Here is an 18965-nt window from a genome sequence, read left to right on the forward strand (position 1 = left end):
AAAAATGAACCTTGCTTAGCAAGGGATACAAATAGCATAGGCAAGCCTGAGTCACCTCTTACTCAGATAAAATAAAGCATCCCAGTAAGAGGTGACTATGTAGACATTCAGGCTTGCCTATGCTATTTGTGTCTTTTCTGCATGTGGCCACTTACCTTTCCTAAGATGGGTCTGTTATGCTTTGTTTCAATCCGTCCATGCAGCCTGATTGAGGTTGTGTTCCTCAGATAAAATAAGCATCCCAGGGCTGGATGTGGTGGCTCATGCCTATAATCCCAGCACTTTGGGAGGCCAAGGCGGGTGGATCACCTGAGGTCAGGAGTGTGAGACCAGCCTGGTCACCGTGGTGAAACCCAGTCTCTACAAAAATACAAAAATTAGCTGGGCATGGTGGTGGGCACCTGTAATCCCAGCTACTTGGGAGGCTGAGGTAGCAGAATCGCTTGAACCCGGAGATGGAACTTGCAGTGAGCCAAGATTGCAAGATTGCGCCATTGCCCTCCTGCCTGGGTGACAGAGACTCAGTCTCAAAAAAAAAAAAAAAAAAAAAGAAAAGCATCCCAGGCCTCATGCATGCTTCTTAAAACCACCATGAATATGGACACTTCATCCAAAGAAAAGAAATTATAACACACGACAAACCGCATGAAAGTCACTCATAGAGAAAACAAGTATCTTTGAGATTAAACAAGAAGAGAATGCAAAGAATGTAGTAGGAACATGAAATGGAATCGTGTTACCGAAAAGATAGAATAATGTCTTTGAAGAGTTTTATAACAAACTGCAAGACATTTTCCTCTTTCTAGTTAGGGGCTTGTCAAAGTATCTGATAAGAACTACCTGGCATTTCAACTGAAGAATTCCCCCAAGTTACTAAAGCCAGGACCTTCTCGTGAGACAGTCTTCACCAAACACTCCACATTAAACACGCAGAACACACAAGTGCAAAGGGAAGTGAAGTCAATGTACTTTTTAGAAATGGACATATGCTAATACAGAGTCAATTTCTATTTCAACAAACCTTTTATGCTTAGATTCAGAGTAAGAAATGTCAATAGGAATGGTCCCACTTTTGTATCTGATTACATGACAAAGCCAGCAATATATTTAGAATCTTAGGCTTCTAAAGCTGAAAGGAAACTTAGAAGGCAACTCAGGCATTGTTACAAAGAGTTTTGCTTTAATTTTCAAATTCTGCAGTGTACAGAATGGCTTCAGTTGTTTGTCTAGGAATACAGTCTGCAGTTCTCCAGTTCAAGTCCTTCCCACCACAAGGCAGCAGGCCTTTCTGGTATGCTTGTGTCACCCCAGCTGCAGATTGCTCCATCTTATGAAGCAGCTTAAGAAAGTAATCTATCTATATTTGCAAGCTCACTAAATCAAGAAATAAATCAACATATGGGAAGGCAGAGAAGTGGGTCTCAATCTGTGTGAAACCTTTGTTTTCCTAAGTCCAAGAATATGATAAAAACCAAGTATGGTGGTAATCATTCAAGAATGAAGGTTGGGAAAAAAAAAAAAAAAGAAGGAAGGCTGATGAGAGATGGTTTCCCAGAACTGCCTTCGTTGAGATTTTCTTTCTCCTCAGTTCCCTTCGTACTTTTTAGATCCTTTTGTGAAATAAAGATTTTCCACAATGGCTTAACATTGAGGTTTCTGTATCTGAAAATCATAGGAACTTTTTTCTTCAAAGTATTTGAACATTTATTTCAGATTGGATCTTTCCATGTGCTGTACACCAGAAGGGACGGGGTGGTGGAAATAAATGGAAATATTGAAGAAGCACGGGAAACAATTGATAAATTGAGATAGTGGGAAGATAGAAGGACAAAGCATCAAAACACAAATGGTAGCAATTCCACTCCTATGTCTGTACCCAAGGAACGAAAGACTGGTACTCACAGGAATGCAGACAGATGAACGCAGCATCATTCACGATAAGCAAAAGGTGGGAACAGCCAAATGTCCATTGAAGGATGAATGAATAAATCAATACACGGTTTCTTTTCTGGCACTTATTAAAAATCGGATATCTGGTTGCTTGTTTAGCTGAATCTCCCCATAGCCCACAGGATTCTTGAGGGCAATATCTTTACTACTTTAATTATCAACTACTTACTCAGCACTGAACACATATGGGTACTCACTGACATTGTGTTAGTTCCTTTGATGATTGTAGTCATTCCTATTTCACAAATCAACAGGAGAGAGAGAAAAAAGCATTCACTGGGCCGGGTGCAGTGGCTCACGCCTATAATCCAAGCACTTTGGGAGGCTGGGGCAAGAGGATTGCTTGAGTCAGGAGTTTGAGACCAGTCCAGCCAATATGGTGAAACCCCATCTCTACTAAAAGAAAGTACAAAAATTAGCCAGGTGTGGTGACATGCACCTGTAATCCCAGCTACTCAGGAGGGTGAGGCAGGAGAATGGCTTGAATCCAGGAGGCGGAGGTTGCAGCGAACTGAGATCGAGCCACTGCACTCCAACCTGGACAGCAGAGCAAGAGTCTCTCTGAAAAAAATAAAAAATAAAATAAAAAAGCATTCCTTGGTGTGGAAAGGTAGCGAAGAGGGCAGTTAAAGGAATTAACCAGAAAGTATGAGGAAGGAGGAAGATTAAGGGGATATGTACAGAGAGATGGGAAAAGGTAGAATTAATCAAAAGCTGAGTGATAAAGACAGAGGAAAAGTTAGCTGACCCTCCAATCAGCATCTGCCTACTCCCTGCCTGAACACTGAGGGGTTCTCCCTTGGGAACCTTGTGGACAGCAGAAGAGCTCTCCATGACCCAGCCTGGGGGCCTTGATCGCTTCCATGCCCTCAGTTGCAATTTCCCACTTTCCTCTACAGAAGGGCTCTCATAGGCCTCTTGACTTTTTCCCTCTGCCTGGAAATTCCCCTGCTCACTTTGCCCTTGGCCAGCTCATAAGATTCCTCCATCTCTCGGCACCCACACTGACCCTCCATGAAGCCCCACTGGTCCTCCCCAGGACACACTTGGGGTCTCTCCTGGGCCGGATCCAAGTTGTATAGGGTCTGAAGTATGAAAGAAAAGAATCCAAAATTACAAAGGAAAAATTAGGCATGAAAGCGAACATTTATCTAGAATGAGGATAAAATCATAACCTATCACAATAACATCTGACAAATTCCACAGCTATTACAAAATCCACAGAAATAGTGACTGCCTCATATACCTCTATAATAGTTCTCTTTCCTCTACATTTTTGCTGCAAACGCTGATCTCTTCTTCATAAAACAATTTTCTACCTTTTATTTTCAATACAGAGGATAAAAAAAGATCCATTCTCTTTGCTCTAATAGTTTCTAGTGATTTGCTTTAGCTTATAGACTGTTTGAAAACATGTCTTCCAGCTTCAAACTCAGTAGTGATGCCGTATAAGAGTTGAAGACTGGGCTGGGTGCAGTGGCTCACACCTGTCATCCCAGCACTTTGGGAGGCTGAGGTGGGCGGATCACTTGAGGTCAGGAGTTCGAGACCAGCCTGGCCAACATGGAGAAATCCCATCTCTACTAAAAATACAAAAATTAGCCAGGTGTGGTGGCAGGTACCTGTAATCTCAGCTACTTGGGGGAGGCTGAGGCAGGAGAATTGCTTGAACCCAGGAGGCAGAGGCTGCAGTGAGCCGACATCGTGCCATTGCACTCCAGCCTGGGGGACAAGAGTAAGACTTCGTCTCAAAAAAAAAAAAAAAAAAAAAGAGTTGAAGACTGCTCCCACATCTGCAGAAGCCTCTCTCAAGTTTTCCCACAACCAAATCCTCTGCTTACAAAGTGACAAGTCTGATAATTTAAAGAACATTCCACAGACTAGCTTCTGGCTTCATCCATCTAAATCACGTTTCTCCTCCATTGTTCACCTAGCTCTAGTGCCCAGAGCTAGAAGGCATGTTTCAATTGTGATATAGCCTCTGATCATGAAGCTTTACGTCACAGCGTTGCTGAGTCAGAAAGGTGGGTGATAGGAGTATTTCTGGAAGCTGCTCCCACACAAGGAAGCCTGACAACAGCTTAACTATGAACCCATAAAAATATCTCACTAAATCCAGGGGCCAGGCACGATGGCTCATGCCTGTATTCCCAGCACTTTGGGAGGCCGAAGTGGGCCAGTCATCAGAGGTCGGGAGTTCAAGACCAGCCTGACCAACATGGAGAAACCCCGTCTCTACTAAAATACAAAATTAGCCGGGTGTGGTGGCACATGCCTGTAATCCCAGCTACTCGGGAGGTTGAGGCAGGAGAATCGCTTGAACTCAGGAGGCAGAGGTTGCGGTGAGCATCATTGCACTCTAGCCTGGGCAACAAGAGCAAAACTCCATCTAAAAAAAAAACCTCGCTAAACCCAAACAAATTCTATCCCCAACTCAACCCTACCTAAGCCAATTCCAAAGACACCTTTTCCTGCTTCCATGTCCCCCAATAGCAGGAGGATATGACAGTAAATGTTAGTGTAGAAGACAAGTGTAATCTTAACTGATTCCTTCAAAATGGGTTACTCCTGTAAATTTTATAAAAATCTGTGACCATAGGCCAGGGATGGTGGCTAAGACCTATAATTCCAGCAATTTGGGAGGCTGAGGAGGAAGGATTACTTGAGGCCAGGAGTTTGAGACCAGTCTTGGCAACATAGCAAAACACAGTCTGTACAAAAAAATACAAAACTTAGCCAGGAGTGATGGTGTGCGTCTGTTATCCCAGCTACTCGGGAGGCTGAAACGAGAGGATCGCTTGACCCCAGGAGTTTCAGGCTGCAGTAAGCTGTGATCGCCACTGCACTCCAGCCTGGGTGACAGACCAAGACCCTGTCTCTGAAAAAAATATGTGTGTGTGTGTGTGTGTGTGTTATATGCACACATGTATGGACTCAGAAGGAGCCCATGCAAATGAGGAGGCCCTGAAGTTCTGGCCTTCATAACTTCAAGATCAATATGCCTTGGGTTCCTTTCCTGCTCCTCACCATGCTCCTGGGCATACTTTTGTTATGACACAGTCACTGTGTAATTATAATCACTTGTTTGTTTCCTCACAGAGTTGTGACCCCCTGAAGGCAGGAACCCTATTTATTCTATTGGTATCTCCAGCATCTAGCAAGATGCCTTGTGCACAGCAGTTAACCGATAAAAAGTGGTTGAATGAATGAATGAAGTACGTTCGTACCGAAGGTTAAAGGTGTGTGATCCGAGAATCTCTCTCCACGATGGCCACCAGGAGGAGCTGTTGGGTGGCTCTGGATGGTTGGTGGGTGGGGTGGGGGAGAAAGGGGTAGAGAGAGAGTATGCAATTGGTAATTCTTCAACAGGATACTTGAAATCAGGTTTTTGTAGCTCTGGACACAAGAAAGGCAACATGGGCCTTATACCATGAAGCAAAGCAAGTCAAGAAATGGAAGTTGGAAAAAAAAAAGAAAAAGAAAAAGAAAAAACAATCATCTCTGCTTTGGAGAATCACTGAATTGGTAAACCACCCGCATTTCCAACTTTTCTATGGCCTGAGTCTTTGATGACGGCTAACATCAAATTGGGAGTATTCTGGAAACACCACGCCCAGGTCTGCGCCTTATATTTATAGAGCTTTTAGCACAAAGGCATTTTCTTCAAAGCACTTTAAGAGCTGGGCACACCCTGTCACACACATGAGCTCCATGAAAGGAATTGCAACTTCACAGCAGCCCCAAGGCCTGAGCTGGCGAACAGGAATGCTTTGGAATCCACTCCCTGGCCACAGGCGAGCAGCCCAGTTTGAAACTAGTGGGAAGAATGACATCAGGTGGGACCAGCCAAATCCCTGCTGAGGGGCCCGACCTGTATTTCTGGAAGGAAACCTTCATCTTGATGATCATTGACCATGCACTAGACACATACTTTATCTCCCTTAATCCTAACATTACCCCTATTTTGCAAATGAAGAAACTCTGAGGCAAAGAGAGGCAAAATAACTGACTTCAGGAGAATCACCAGTAAGAGCCAAAGCCAAGGTTGAAGCTCATCCCTCTCTACAATCATGTGCCTTTTGCTGCCGTCCTAATATATGACCTAAATGTATCAGAGAGAGAGGCTGACTTTAAGATCAAATGAGCCTAACATGGTTCTGGGTAGACCGTACTGCCTGCTTGACTTTGAGACCACTGTGACGGCCTCAGCATAATTCAAAAGCAGGCCCAAGTCTAGGAGTGGTGACTCACACCTGTAGTCCCAGCACTTTGGGAGGCCAAGGTGGGAGGGTGGCTTCAGCCCAGAAGTTCAAGACCAGCCTGGGCAACACAACTCTTTCTCTATTAAAAATACAAAAACTAGCTGGGCATTGTGGCGCATGCCTATAATCCCAGCTACTTGAGAGGCTAAGGTGGGAGGATCACCCGAACCTGGGGAGATCAAGGCTGCGGTGAACCATGATCATGCCACTGCACTTCAGTCTGCAAAAACAGAGTGAGACCCTATCTCAGGAAAAAACAAACAATCAAACAAAACAACAGCAACAACAACAACAACAAAAGCAGGACCAAAAGAAGGCCATCAAAGCCCACATTTTAGTCCATCAGTCAAGCCTTCTGGGTTCCCCATGAATCCCTGTTCTGGCTGTGGAGGGGATGATAAGTGTCATGTGTTGTCACAGCCAACCACAGCAAGAAGGGCTACAATTCCTTGTTGTCATTTTCCCCAGCTTCAGTCCGCTCACTGAGAAAAACCAAGGCAAATCGCTTCCAAGAGGCCAGCCCAACAGGATAGCACTAACTCCCCTAGTTATAAATGTCTCACACCCAGAAAGCCTCTTGTACACATTGGGATTCTGGAAAAATGTCAAAACACCACATACAATGTATTTACCTGGAAAACAAGAGTGTCCAAGTCAGGGCATTCATGGTGCCACCAGAGCAGTCTCCAATATCATGTATAGTTCCCAAGAGAATTCCATTTACCATGGAAACCTCAGTCATTTTCCTCCAATAATTCCTCCTCTTAGAAAGAGCACAGATTCAAGTTCCAACTCTGCCTCCTACTAGCTGTCTGACCTGGGCAAGTTTCTTAACTTTGTCATCTGTAAAGTTGAGATAATATTGCTTACCTCACAGATGGTTATGCAAATGGTGAAACAAATGACAGAAAGGTTAGGTCTGTCAGATGATAATGATATTTAAATCTGTTTTCGCTACTCTTAGTGACATTATCTTGGGCCACGTCTCTAGTCCTGCATCAGTGATTTGTCTTGTTTTTTTGCTGCTTTTTGGAGACAGAGTCTTGTTCGGTTGCCCAGTCTGGAGTGCAGTGACATGCTCGCTGCCCACTGCAGCCTCAACCACCCAGGCTCAAGCGATCCTCCTCTTTCAGCCTCTCAGGTAGCTGGACTGCAGGCATGCACCACCACCCCCAGCTAATTTTTGTAGAGACAAAGTTTTGCCATGTTGCCCAGGCTGGTCACGAACTCCTGAGCTCAAGAGATCTGCCCACATCAGCCCTCCAAAGTGCTGGGATTACAGGAATGAGCCACCGTGCCTGGCCCCTGATATGCCTTTATTTAGCACCTAATGTGTATGGACTCTGTCTCTGAACTTATCGTACAGTCAGAGACACTGAGGAACAGGTTAGTGTGAGACTGTGTATATGAAATAAAAAGAATTGGAAAACAGGAAGACCAGATAAATAAAATAGAAGGAAAGTTCCACTAGAGAGGTGACACTTTAGCTGGGCTTCCAGGTGTAGTATTTCAGTAGGATAAACTTACCAGACTAGGGAAGAAGGTGTATGTTGGGAATTGCCGAGAGGCTTCAGGCCTGGTGAGTTCTTACTTCAGAAGATGGGGACTTTTGTTCATTCAGAGTGAAACGGCCAGTGAGCATTTATAAAATGTTGACCACTACTGATTTGTAGTGTTTGGTGATTTCTGTGGTGTTCATATTTCCACCACAACTGATTTCCACCAATAAAGCTGAAAGCAGGCAGAGCATGGTGGCTCACACCAGGAATCCCAGTGCCTTGGGAGGCCGAGGTGGGAGGACTGCTTGAGCCTGGGAGTTCAAGACCAGACTGGGCAACGTAGTGAGATCCCATTTCTACAAAACACAAAATAAAAAGTAATCAGGCATGGTGGCATGCACCTGTGGTGCTAGCTACCTGAGAGGCTGAGGCGTGAGGATCACTTGAGCCCAGGAGTTTGAGGCTGCAGTGAGCCATGATTGTACCACTGCACTCTAACAGCCTGGAGACAGAGCAAGACCTTATCTCCAAAAAAATAAATGAATAAATAAAAAGAACGAAAGCAGAGTTGGGGAGAGATGTTCAGCAGCCTGGCATCGCACAGTATTCCCACCATGTGAATACAATACAGATCAATGGCCTCCGTAAAGTGGAGTAAAATCAGGAAGTGTTGACTTCTAAATATCTATTACTTTGGTTTTTAACATAATTTAATAATAAGTTTATATTGTTTAATTTTTAGAAATGGATGCATTTAACAACTGACTTGTAGAATTCCTGGAAACTTCACATTCGGCGCAGGTGATGTAACAAGCTGGCTCTGGCACACCACTGAGGCAGCTGTAAAAATCCAGGAAAGAGATGCTCATAGCATGCACCAGGATGTGAGTTGGGAGGTGATCAAAAAAGGAAGGATTTGAGATATATGTGTGTCTCTGTGTGTGTGTGTGTGTGTGTGTGTGTGTGTTTTGAGACAGAGTCTTGCTCTGTTGTTAGGCTGGAGTGCAGTGGCACGATCTCAGCTCACTGCAACCTCTGCCTCCCAGGTTCAAGCAATTCTCGTGCCTCAGCCTCCCGAGTAGCTGGCATTACAGCTGCCCGCCACCACCCCTGGCTAATTTTTGTATTTTTAGTAGGGATGGGATTTTGTTATGTTGGCCAGGCTGGTCTCAAACTCCTGACCCCAAGTGATCTGCCCACCTCGGCCTCCCAAATCGATGGGATTACAGGTGTGAGCCACCATGCCCAGCCGGATCTTGGATATATTATGAAGATAGAGCAGGGAGGATTTGCCAGTAGCCTGCATATGGGATGGAGAGGAGGGGAGAACTCAAAGGTGACTCACAGGGTCTTATTTGTCTCACTCCCTGCCTCGGCTCCCCAGGCCTCGTGGGGAACAAGTTTCTCTTTTCCTTCATGTGTGTCAAATCCTCCTTCTTCCTAAAATTAGCTCCAGCTCTACACTACAGGAAGCTTCGTGTCTTTTTCCTTTATACAGGAAGGGTTTTGAAAAAATTCCTGCTTTCCACCAAGGCATGTTTCTAAAACTATTATTTTATTTGTATAAAACAACATCCTTATTTTATTTAAATCTATATGGGAGAAGAGAGAGATGTGAGGGGAAAGAAAGTGAAGGGGAAAAGGAGAAGTAGGAAGAAGAAAGGGAAGAGAATAAGGAAGGAGAAAGGAGGAAAAGGAGGAAGGGGAGGAGGATGAAGAGGAAAGGAAAGAAGAGGAGAAAAGGAAGAGGAGGAGGAAAGGCATGCTGGAATGGAGGGAAAGCAGGCGTTCCCCGGAGGCCCAGGACAGCAGCCAGGATGTATAAGCTCCAAGCCGGGAATGGGCCCTTTCACACTGGGCTCTATATTCTCATACATACTTTAAATCCGTTACAACAAGGATGTATTGGTATTTGAATAATAAAAATCTATGGCCGGGCATGTGGCTCACGCCTGTAATCCCAGCACTTTGGGAGGCCGAGGCGGGCAGATGACTTGAGGTCAGGAGTTTGAGACCAGCCTGGGCAACATGGGGAAACCCCATCTCTACTAAAAATATAAAAAATTAGACAGGTGTGGCGGAGGGTACCTATAGTCCCAGCTACTTGGGAGACTGAGGCACGAGAATTGCTTGAACCTGGGAGGTGGAGGTTGTAGTGAGCCAAGATCATGCCACTGCACTCACTGCACTCCAGTCTGAGCAACAGAGCAAGACTCTGTCTGAAATTAAAAAAAAAAAAAAAAAAAAAACTAAACTAAAGAAAGAGAGGGAGTCAAAAATAAAATATATGGTCACTAAATTCAGCTTTAAAGGAGGGAGAGACAAAGTCTTCTGAGGAGGAGGAGGGCCTGGCAGTGAAAGATGGGTCAGCAGTGGTCCCTGAGCAGGCAGCATGGTGTCAGGTGTCAGGCATGGGACAGGAAGTCAGAAGACCCAAGTTCTACTCCAAAAGTCTCCTAGGCTGGAGAAACCCTTTAGCAGTTTCTGCTTTGGGTGAGGAAATGCTCCTATGTAAAGTGGAAATAAAAAATGCCACTTATAGCAGGGAATGGTGTCGTGTACCTATAGTCCCAGCACTTTGGGAGGCTGATGTGGGAGGATCACTTGAGCTCAGGAGTTTGAGAGCAGCCTGGACAACAGAGTAAGACCATGTCGAAAATAAACAAACAACAACAACAACAACAAAAAACACTTTCATGCCTCAGGTCATTGTATTGTGATGAGGATCACACGAGAGGACAAAACAAAAATTATGGAAGTCTTTGGAGAAGGATTATGCACTTAACACACATGAGCTTTTACAGTAAATTGCTTGGGAGGTTGCCAAGAATTCGTACAAAGAAACATGAACATCTTTTAAGGAAAATCCCAATGATAGTTCTTCATGTAATAGGGGTAGGACCGTTCCTCAGACTGGATGGAATCACCTAGACACATCAGTGGCCTTTGGGTAAGTCTTGAATCAATGTGATCTTTAGTCATTCTGACTCAGCGGACTTGACTTGGTACTTGACACACCTGATGGAAAATAATTAGAGGAGATTTATCTATGGTCTAATGGAGAAAAGGAAGCTAAAATGATCATTTGAAGCTGGAAAACATTGATCGGCTTCCTCTCCCTTTCCAAAGCCTCCTCCCCGGAGCTCACTTCTTGGAGGACTGGATGGCAGGTGGAGATGGTGAATGGGGTCCTGGCCCACCTGGCAGAGCACTTAAATGGTCAGGGAGCATGCTGGAGTCAGCGGAGTGTCCTTCAGCTCTCAGCGCTGCTGTGGGCTTTGAGCGGCCATGTGGCTCTCAGACGAGACATCTATTGACAACCTCAAAGGGCTCCTGCACTGATCAATAACAGCATGCCTCCCCTGCCTTCAGCTAAAAGCTAAAGAGACGGGCTGGTGCATATATGATCACTAGAATTTAATTATACATCACATTGATTTTTAATTAGAACTGTAGTGAGGACCTCATCTAAAAAAAAAAAAAAATATTCCAACAGGCAAATGGGTTTTACTCAATTTATCAAATAACTTGAAATGCACTGCTCCTTCTCACTTTTAAGCCTCTTGATGAGAAGGAAACCTGCTACGCAACCTCTGCCACGAGGGTGAAGACCTTGAAACTTACTAGCACGTCTCGAAAATTTTTGTTCAAGTTCTGTATTTTGGCATGTAAGCCAGACACCTGGAGAAGCAATGACAAGGGGCTTCCGTGTTATTTATAACTAAGTCCAATTAACACTGGAAAAGCTCCCATTGGCTCTGATCCTGTCTAATCTCTTTGAGAAGTAGGTCCAGTGACATAGTCTGGCTCTACAATCAGGTCTAGCACCACGGCTTGCCTCATTTGACCCCTGTTTTCTAGCAGAGCTAGGACGCCTCAAAGCTCCCCATGCACCTTCATTTGATTTTTCAAGGCTGCAAGGCAAGAGCTTTGCAAGCTGGAGGTAGACTACGGACCCAGAGCCACAACTTCATCTTTCATAAAGGCCCTATTGGTGCTCACACTTGCAGAGAGGGCCTGAGACACATGGGCGTTGTCCTCCAGAATCTCCAGGTTTCTCTTCAAAGTTGCTCTGAGACCTAATGGAGTCACACAAGCTGGCTAGTTGCTCACTGTGCAAAGAAGAAGCAGATCAGATGTCAGCACCAGTCAGTACTGCTGACCAAGGCACATCCATCCAGTCACACAGTGTGGCCAGGATTCCCTCCAGCAAGAAGCCTAATGAATGTGATCTATAGTCACAAGAATATTAGTGTTACCTACATCCCAGGCACTGCACTAAACTCTTTGCACAGCTTGTCTTCTTTATCCATAGTTCAGAACTGTGAGGTAGATCTTCATTTTGCAGATAAGAAAACAATGACTTAGGCCAGGCGCTATGGCTCACTCCTGTAATCCCAGCACTTTGGGAGGCTGAGGTGGGTGGACCACCTGAGGTTGAGAGTTCGAGACCAGCCTGACCAACATGGTGAAATTCTGTCTGTACTAAAAATACAAAATTAGCCAGGCATGGTGGCGCATGCCTGTAATCCCAGCTACGTGGGAGGCTGAGGCAGGAGAATCACTTGAACCCAGGAGGCGGAGATTGCAGTGAGCCGAGATCGCACTATTGCACTCCAGCCTGGGCAACAAGAGCAACAAGAGCAAAACTCCGTCTCAAAAGAAGCAAAAGAAAAGAAAAGAAAATCACGACTTAGAGGGTGTGAGCAGTCTGCCCAAGTTCACACAGGTGGCAGCGCTAGGACTCGAGCTGCAAAGCTTTTGCTCTTATCCCCTCTTCTTTCCCATCTCCTGCATCACCAGGTATGTTCTGCCAGGCACGGTCCGCCACCTCCTCACACCTGCCAAGAACAGCCACGGGAACGTGGCCAGCGGTGGTGAGAACAGAGCAGCCATTTCCTCACTTCCTCTCTGCTCACCCATCCCCTGAGCCCAGTCTGGTTCACTGCCCCACTTTCCTCATGGTGACTCATGCTATATTGACATGAGAAAAATTGCCCTGCCTTTAAGCCTTTTCTTGGGCCCGTTCTCTGCCCAAAATTTCCTTCTTTCTCCTCTCCACTAATTCATTCAATTCAGCCAATATTTATTGAGCTTCTACTGCATGTTCAGCGCCATGCTACATGCTGGGAATCTCAGACTAAAACATGATAGGCCATTGTCCTCACCCTAGCCAGGTAAACAGACTACTAGAAACATCGAGAGAAGCCTTATGACAGACACAAGCAAAGATAGATACTAAATAATATGGGAGAGATGGGCATGGATGGTTTCCTAAAAGACACCCATCCTTCTGAGCCCAGCCCAAATCCCATCTCTCGCTGTTATCATCTCCTTTTCTCCACTTCTCATTCACCTCTCCCAGCCTTCCCCATGCTGCGTTGTGTCTCCTTTCTCATCCATCTGTCTTACTTAGCACCACGGGCAGACTAGTTCCAGACAAAAGAAACATTCTATAATTCTAAATCCTGCCAAGTACACAGAGTATCACTTCATACACAGAAGACTGAATGAAGACTTGAAGTATAATCAACACACCCTCTCCAGACCAAATCTTAGTCTCAGAAATCCCAGTACAGGTCATAACATACTGTAATCCCTCCATCTGGCCTGGACAACTACTAACCTGTGTCCATCATTCTTCGGAATGAGCTCCTCTGCAGAGAAACGATGAACCCGTCCACTTCCCTGAAATCTGAGTACCAGGGAAACAACAGGTGTTATGGAGGCTGAATCCTGGCTTCCCAAGAACAACCCCTGGCATCTATGAGCGCCACTTTAGAAGGCAAAGTCTGCAGATATGATAAAGTCAAGCATCATAAAATGGAGAGATTATTCCAGATTATCTGGGTGGGCCCTACATGCAATAAAAAGTGTTCTAAGGGCCAGGCACAGTGGCTCACACCTGGAATCCCAGCACTTTGGGAGGCTGAGGCAGGCGGATTACCTGAGGTCGGGAGTTCGAGACCAGCCTGACCAACATGGAGAAACCCCAACTCTACTAAAAATACAAAATTAGCCAGGCTTGATGGCGCATGCCTGTAGTCCCAGCTACTCCGGAGGCTAAGGCAGAAGAATCGCTTGAACCTGGGAGGCAGAGGTTGCGGTGGGCCGAGATCCCGCCATTGCATTCCAGCCTGGACAACAAGAGTGAAACCCCGTTTCAAAAAAAAAGGTTCTAAGAAGGATGCAGGGGGAGATTTCAGGCAGAAGAGGACAAGGTGGTGCGACCACGGAGGCAGAGATTGGAGTATGGAGTAATGTGTCCACATGCCAAGGAATTCCGGCAGCCCTGCTAACTTTGATTTTGGTTAACAAGGACAGATTTTGGACTTCTGATCTCCTAAGCTACAAGAGAATAAACTTGGGTTGTTCTGAGCCGCCAAGTGTGTGGTGGTGTGTTACAGCCATCGTAGGAAACAATACAATTGCTTACAAGTGTCGTGGAAGACAGCAGCAGGTACATGACCTCATGCTGGAAGATCCCAGGTGGCTTCCCCTCCTGCACTCAGGGAGGAAGGGAGCCTCTTCTTAGACTGGAGATCTGCCCTTCATCTGCACCAAGGGATAGATTGTGACTTTTTTATGGGAAATGGCAAGGCTTTGGGTTGTGGGTCGCTCTTTTATTTCCTCCTCCTCCTCCTCCTCCTCTTCCTCCTCCACCTCCTCCTCCTCCTTCTCCTTCTTCTTCTTCTTTTTTTTTGAAATGGGGTCTTCCTAAGTTGCCCAGCCTGGTCTTGAACTCCTGGGCTCCCATGATCCTCTCATCTCAGCCTCCCAAGTAGGTGGGACTACAGGTGTGCACCACCATGCCCAATTTCTTCCTTACCTTCTTCCCCATATTTCCAGAAGTCTTTGATGTAATAGAGTTTCTGAATTATTTCACTGTGTTTAGAGATAGTTCACCTAGTCAGAAGAAAAATAAGCATAAATCCCCTTCCCAGAACTAAAGGAAATCAAAGCTCGCTGAATGGAACCAAGCAAGAAAATGTGTTGAAAAACATGACCTACAACTTTTTCAATATATACTTTATGCTTCATTTCTTCATACCCCTTTCTCCTGGCATGGATGTTGTCTGAGAAGGAGCACTACAGTTTAGTGTTAGACTTATTTGTGTACTCTCTAGTTGCTATAGGCTAATGCAGTAGTAGGAGTTGGAAAGAAGACAATATAGATGAAAATTCAGCAAGGACTATGTAATTCTGTGCAAGTAGGATTTAAGGATTTTTACACCCTTAAAACAAAGGTAGTCTTAGTGCAGTTTCTCCTGAAGTGGCTTCCTTCATTCCTTAGCCACAGGTGAACTGATGCTCACTCTCGTGTTGTTGAAGAAACACTTAAAACACATGAGCCAAAAATTGCAATAGAACATATTCCTCCTATCGGGAGCATGGGACCTCTGTAATGGAGTGCTCTGCCAAGATCTTAATGAGACAAAAAACCCTTAAGTGTTATAAAAATAAGAAATAAGAGGGCAGTGAATTTAGTTAATCCCATTGATTTCCTAATTCTTTGCCCTTGTTCCCAAAGTATACATTTAGAAATGAGATGTAATTCCGGGAGTGATTTTCAACAGCCTCATGAAGGTGGGTAACTTGCATATTCTCTCTCCATGTCTACCACCTACCACTGTAAAATATAGACAGAAGTGCGTGTGGCTCTAGGGAAAACTTTCCAGTAACATATTTAATAAATGCAGTATTATGCTGTTGCGGGGGTGAGGGGTGGATAAAGCAACTGGAATGGGAGGTGTGGGTAAAACTCTAAGGCTTCAATGCTTTTTTCCTCATGGGCTGTCTTGGGCAATGGGTTAGCCAAGGGGAAGTAGATGTGGTATCCTTAGTTATTCAACGGCATGGCAGCATAAAGCCACCATCAATTTGCACCAACCCAATGCTTTTGAAAATATTAAAAATGCACACCTAGAAGGTTCAAATCTGGTGTTATAGTGAAGTAGAGAGCAATTCCATTGAGATGAAAATTACCATAAAATTCATTGCAGGAGCTTTCGATGTGCACTACATTGTCAAAGCAGAGTGCCATGATGCCAGGGTTCTTTTATAACCCTCTTCTCCTACAAGCAATGTTAACTTTGTGTGTGTCTACTTTGTATGTTAAGCACCTTTCAATTTAGTCCATTTTCAGATACTGCAGATAGCATTGTCACTGTCATCTTTGTGCATAGGAGCTGTTCTCCCAACTTTTCCTCTGCTTGTAGAGTATTTGAAACCAGATTTCAATGCCTAGCCCCTTCTCTGACTTCTGGTATCCCTCTTAGAAGTCATTTCTTTTCTGAGTACTTTTACTTTCTCATATGAGTGCAAAGGAACTGAAATTTCTTGTTCCCCTGGTCAAAGAAATTGCACAGATATCTAGAGTTATATGCAGAAAACACCTAAATAGTCTCAAAAGATTGTTACTAAGTATAACTCAAGGCACTTCTCCTTTTTCACTCAAAGTTCATAAACGTGAAGCTGGTTTTCATTTTACCAACTTTTGTCTACAGTTAAGATGAAAAAAGGAAAATACCAAAATCCCATAGGCAATGCTGAGTTCCTGGATGTTGATCCTAAATATTCCCAGACTAGAATCTAGAAAAAATTCAGTAAATGAGTAGATCTTCACAGTCGAAACTCAGGCGATCTGGAGAGGTCTAGATAAAAGCAGGCAGTATCAAGTCAATATCAAAACTTGTAAAATCTTGAAGATTTCACAGTGACTAATGATTTAGTCAGTTGTCAGTATCAGTGGAATCTATGTGTCTCTAGTATAGACCTAATTTTAATTATTTTAAAAGAACTACTCTACTCCTCATTTATTCTCCACATTGATATACAGTAAACAAAATTAAATACTACCCACATTGTTGTGAGCCCTCTGCTTGTGGGTTTTCTCCTTGTTTTCAAATGTCTAAGCAGATCTCTACTGTCTGATCCCGACACACATCTTTTTGTTGGGAGATATCAAGAGAGTTTTACCTGCAACCAGTTGATTACTACTGGGAGGCTGTGGGTGGGATATGAGTTATGAGCCCTCCTATGACATCTCCTGGGACACATATGATTGGTGGTAGAAGAAGCCAATCAATTATAACTCCGATCCATCATTTGAAGCCAGTTTAATACGCAGGTACCTCATTTGTAACAATGCTGAACAATATCATACTTCAATTTTGAAAGAGCTTGTTCTCCCAGGAACATTGAAAGCATTGCAAGTACAGTCTTTGTTTGTTTGTTTGCCAGTTTTTGCAATTCATCTTTTTAAAAGGTGCACGTAGATCTTATTGTGATTTCCTTCCATACCAGACGTGCATCACAAATTACTAATTTCATTCGTTTTCCAAAAATGAGGACAAATCCTTCATTGTATAGTAAGTACTAAAATCTTTAGATCTGTAAAGGGAATCTAGCCAAATTTTTCCCTCCAAGAACAGCTACTTTAAACCACAAGTTTCAGCTAAGAAACTTCCTGGCATCATTAGCACATTAATTAATAACCAAGAAGACATAAGAAGATTTATATGTGATGTTTGCTCTTAAGTGTAATATAACTCCCTGACTTCATAACCAAGATTTTTTCAAACGTGAGTATTGAAAGCAACAAAGAATATACTATTCCTTTTCCCATTTACAAAGGAAAGACTGGTTTTACCTTCGTTTAACTACTAATATTATTGACTGTAGCCATGGCAACAATATAAAAAATAATTGAGATAATAATAAAAGGATGTTTTGTAAACTTTATTTTAATGAAGGACCATGAATTTCACAATAATACAGCTTATATGTTTATAAATGTGATCAGCCCTCAAATACAAACAAAACCCACCGTTAGAATCACTGTCAGTGGGGGAATGTTAAATGACTGGAATGTTTTGCTAGAGCTTACTTTGATTTGAAGAAGCAAATCACAAGGAAACAGCTTACTTTTGAGATTGTAAAGAAACCATATAAAACATGTCCACTTAATACATATTCATTTCATCTCTACTTCCCACATCTAGAGATCTATGGAGCAAGAAAGGATCTTCCTGGCCTTGTCAGTGCTTGAGTCTTAAAAATAGATTCAGAAATGTTTATTTCTACTGACTTTTCCACTCTGGACTTTGGTGGGATTATTATGGTTCATGTAATTGTATTATTTTCAAAAAATTATTAAATGTGATTGGCCTTTTGTAAGACTTTTTAATTAAAAAAACTGACAATTTATGAAACATTCCCTTGTCAGAATATGAAAATTGGTTAATATGGTTATTGGAAAATATGGTTATTGCAGCAACACTAGGTGCAATAATTCAGGAAAGGATAGCATTTACTCTTAAGTCAAAAAGATATCAAGATTGTGGCCGGGCACAGTGGCTCACACCTGTAATCCCAGCACTTTGGGAGGCCAAGGTGGGCGGATCACTTGATTTCAGGAGTTTGAGACCAGCCTGGCCAACATGGTGAAGCCCTGTCTCTACTAAAAATACAAAAATCAGCTGGGCATGGTGGTACACACCTGTGATCCCAGCTACTCGGGAGGCTGAGGCAGGAGAATCTCTTGAACCCGGGAGGCAGATGTTGCAGTGAGCCGAGATAGTGCCACTACACTCCAGCCTGGGCAACCGAAGAGACTCCATCTCAAAAAAAAAAGCAATCAAGATTGTGAGTTCAGCACACACTAAAGCTTCTCTGCTTCTACTGTATATAAATGCTTTCTATGCCAAATACATACACATTTTAGAAAATTACTAAATTGTTCCAAAGAAGAAAAAAAAGTTGTACATTGTATTCAAAAGCAAGAAATAACCACTGTTATAGAGAAAGAATACAAATGAATTAATTCATGAACTAAACACAGCTAAAGTAGAAATGAATGAATTAAAATGTGGAACAGAGGAAATACCCAGAACGTAGCATAGAGAGATAAAAATGTGAAGATTGCTTTTAAAATTACTTAAAGCACATGGAAAACAGGAGGATTTGATGAATAGACTTTCAGTAGGAGAGTATAGAAAGAATAAAGGAGAAAAAACATTCAAATTTTTTAAAACTGGAGAAATTTCTAGGAAAAATGAAAGCTATACATCAGAATTAAAATACCCACTAGGATTAATGAAGTTAAAATCTCTGTACATACCATGTTAAAACTGCAAAATTTGTACAATTTAAAACTGAAAATACCATAAGTGATCAGAGAAAAAATTAGATTGCCCACAAAAGAAACATCACTAACAGACTTTTCATGAACAATAAAACAAAACAAAACCAA

General features: G+C 43.3%; 1 long non-coding RNA gene across 10 annotated transcripts in view; it reads right to left on the bottom strand.

Moving 5' to 3' along the window:
• Positions 1-18965, bottom strand: part of LOC105479964 (uncharacterized) — a 295667-nt gene that overhangs the window by 89550 nt on the left and 187152 nt on the right. For 7 of the 10 annotated variants that reach the window (XR_011608179.1, XR_011608181.1, XR_011608174.1 and 4 more), the window contains 3 exons: positions 14541-14617; positions 13338-13406; positions 10412-10729 (listed from right to left, as the gene is read on the bottom strand). The exons of 2 other annotated variants lie outside the window; for them this stretch is intronic. This is a non-coding gene — a long non-coding RNA (uncharacterized lncRNA). Of the gene's footprint in view, positions 1-10411; positions 10730-13337; positions 13407-14540; positions 14618-18965 lie in introns of those variants that run through there. One more of the 10 variants, XR_011608180.1, reaches the window with a different exon arrangement.

The sequence above is a fragment of the Macaca nemestrina genome, chromosome 9 (assembly GCF_043159975.1).
Source record: "Macaca nemestrina isolate mMacNem1 chromosome 9, mMacNem.hap1, whole genome shotgun sequence".
In the NCBI taxonomy this organism is placed as follows: Eukaryota; Metazoa; Chordata; class Mammalia; order Primates; family Cercopithecidae; genus Macaca; species Macaca nemestrina.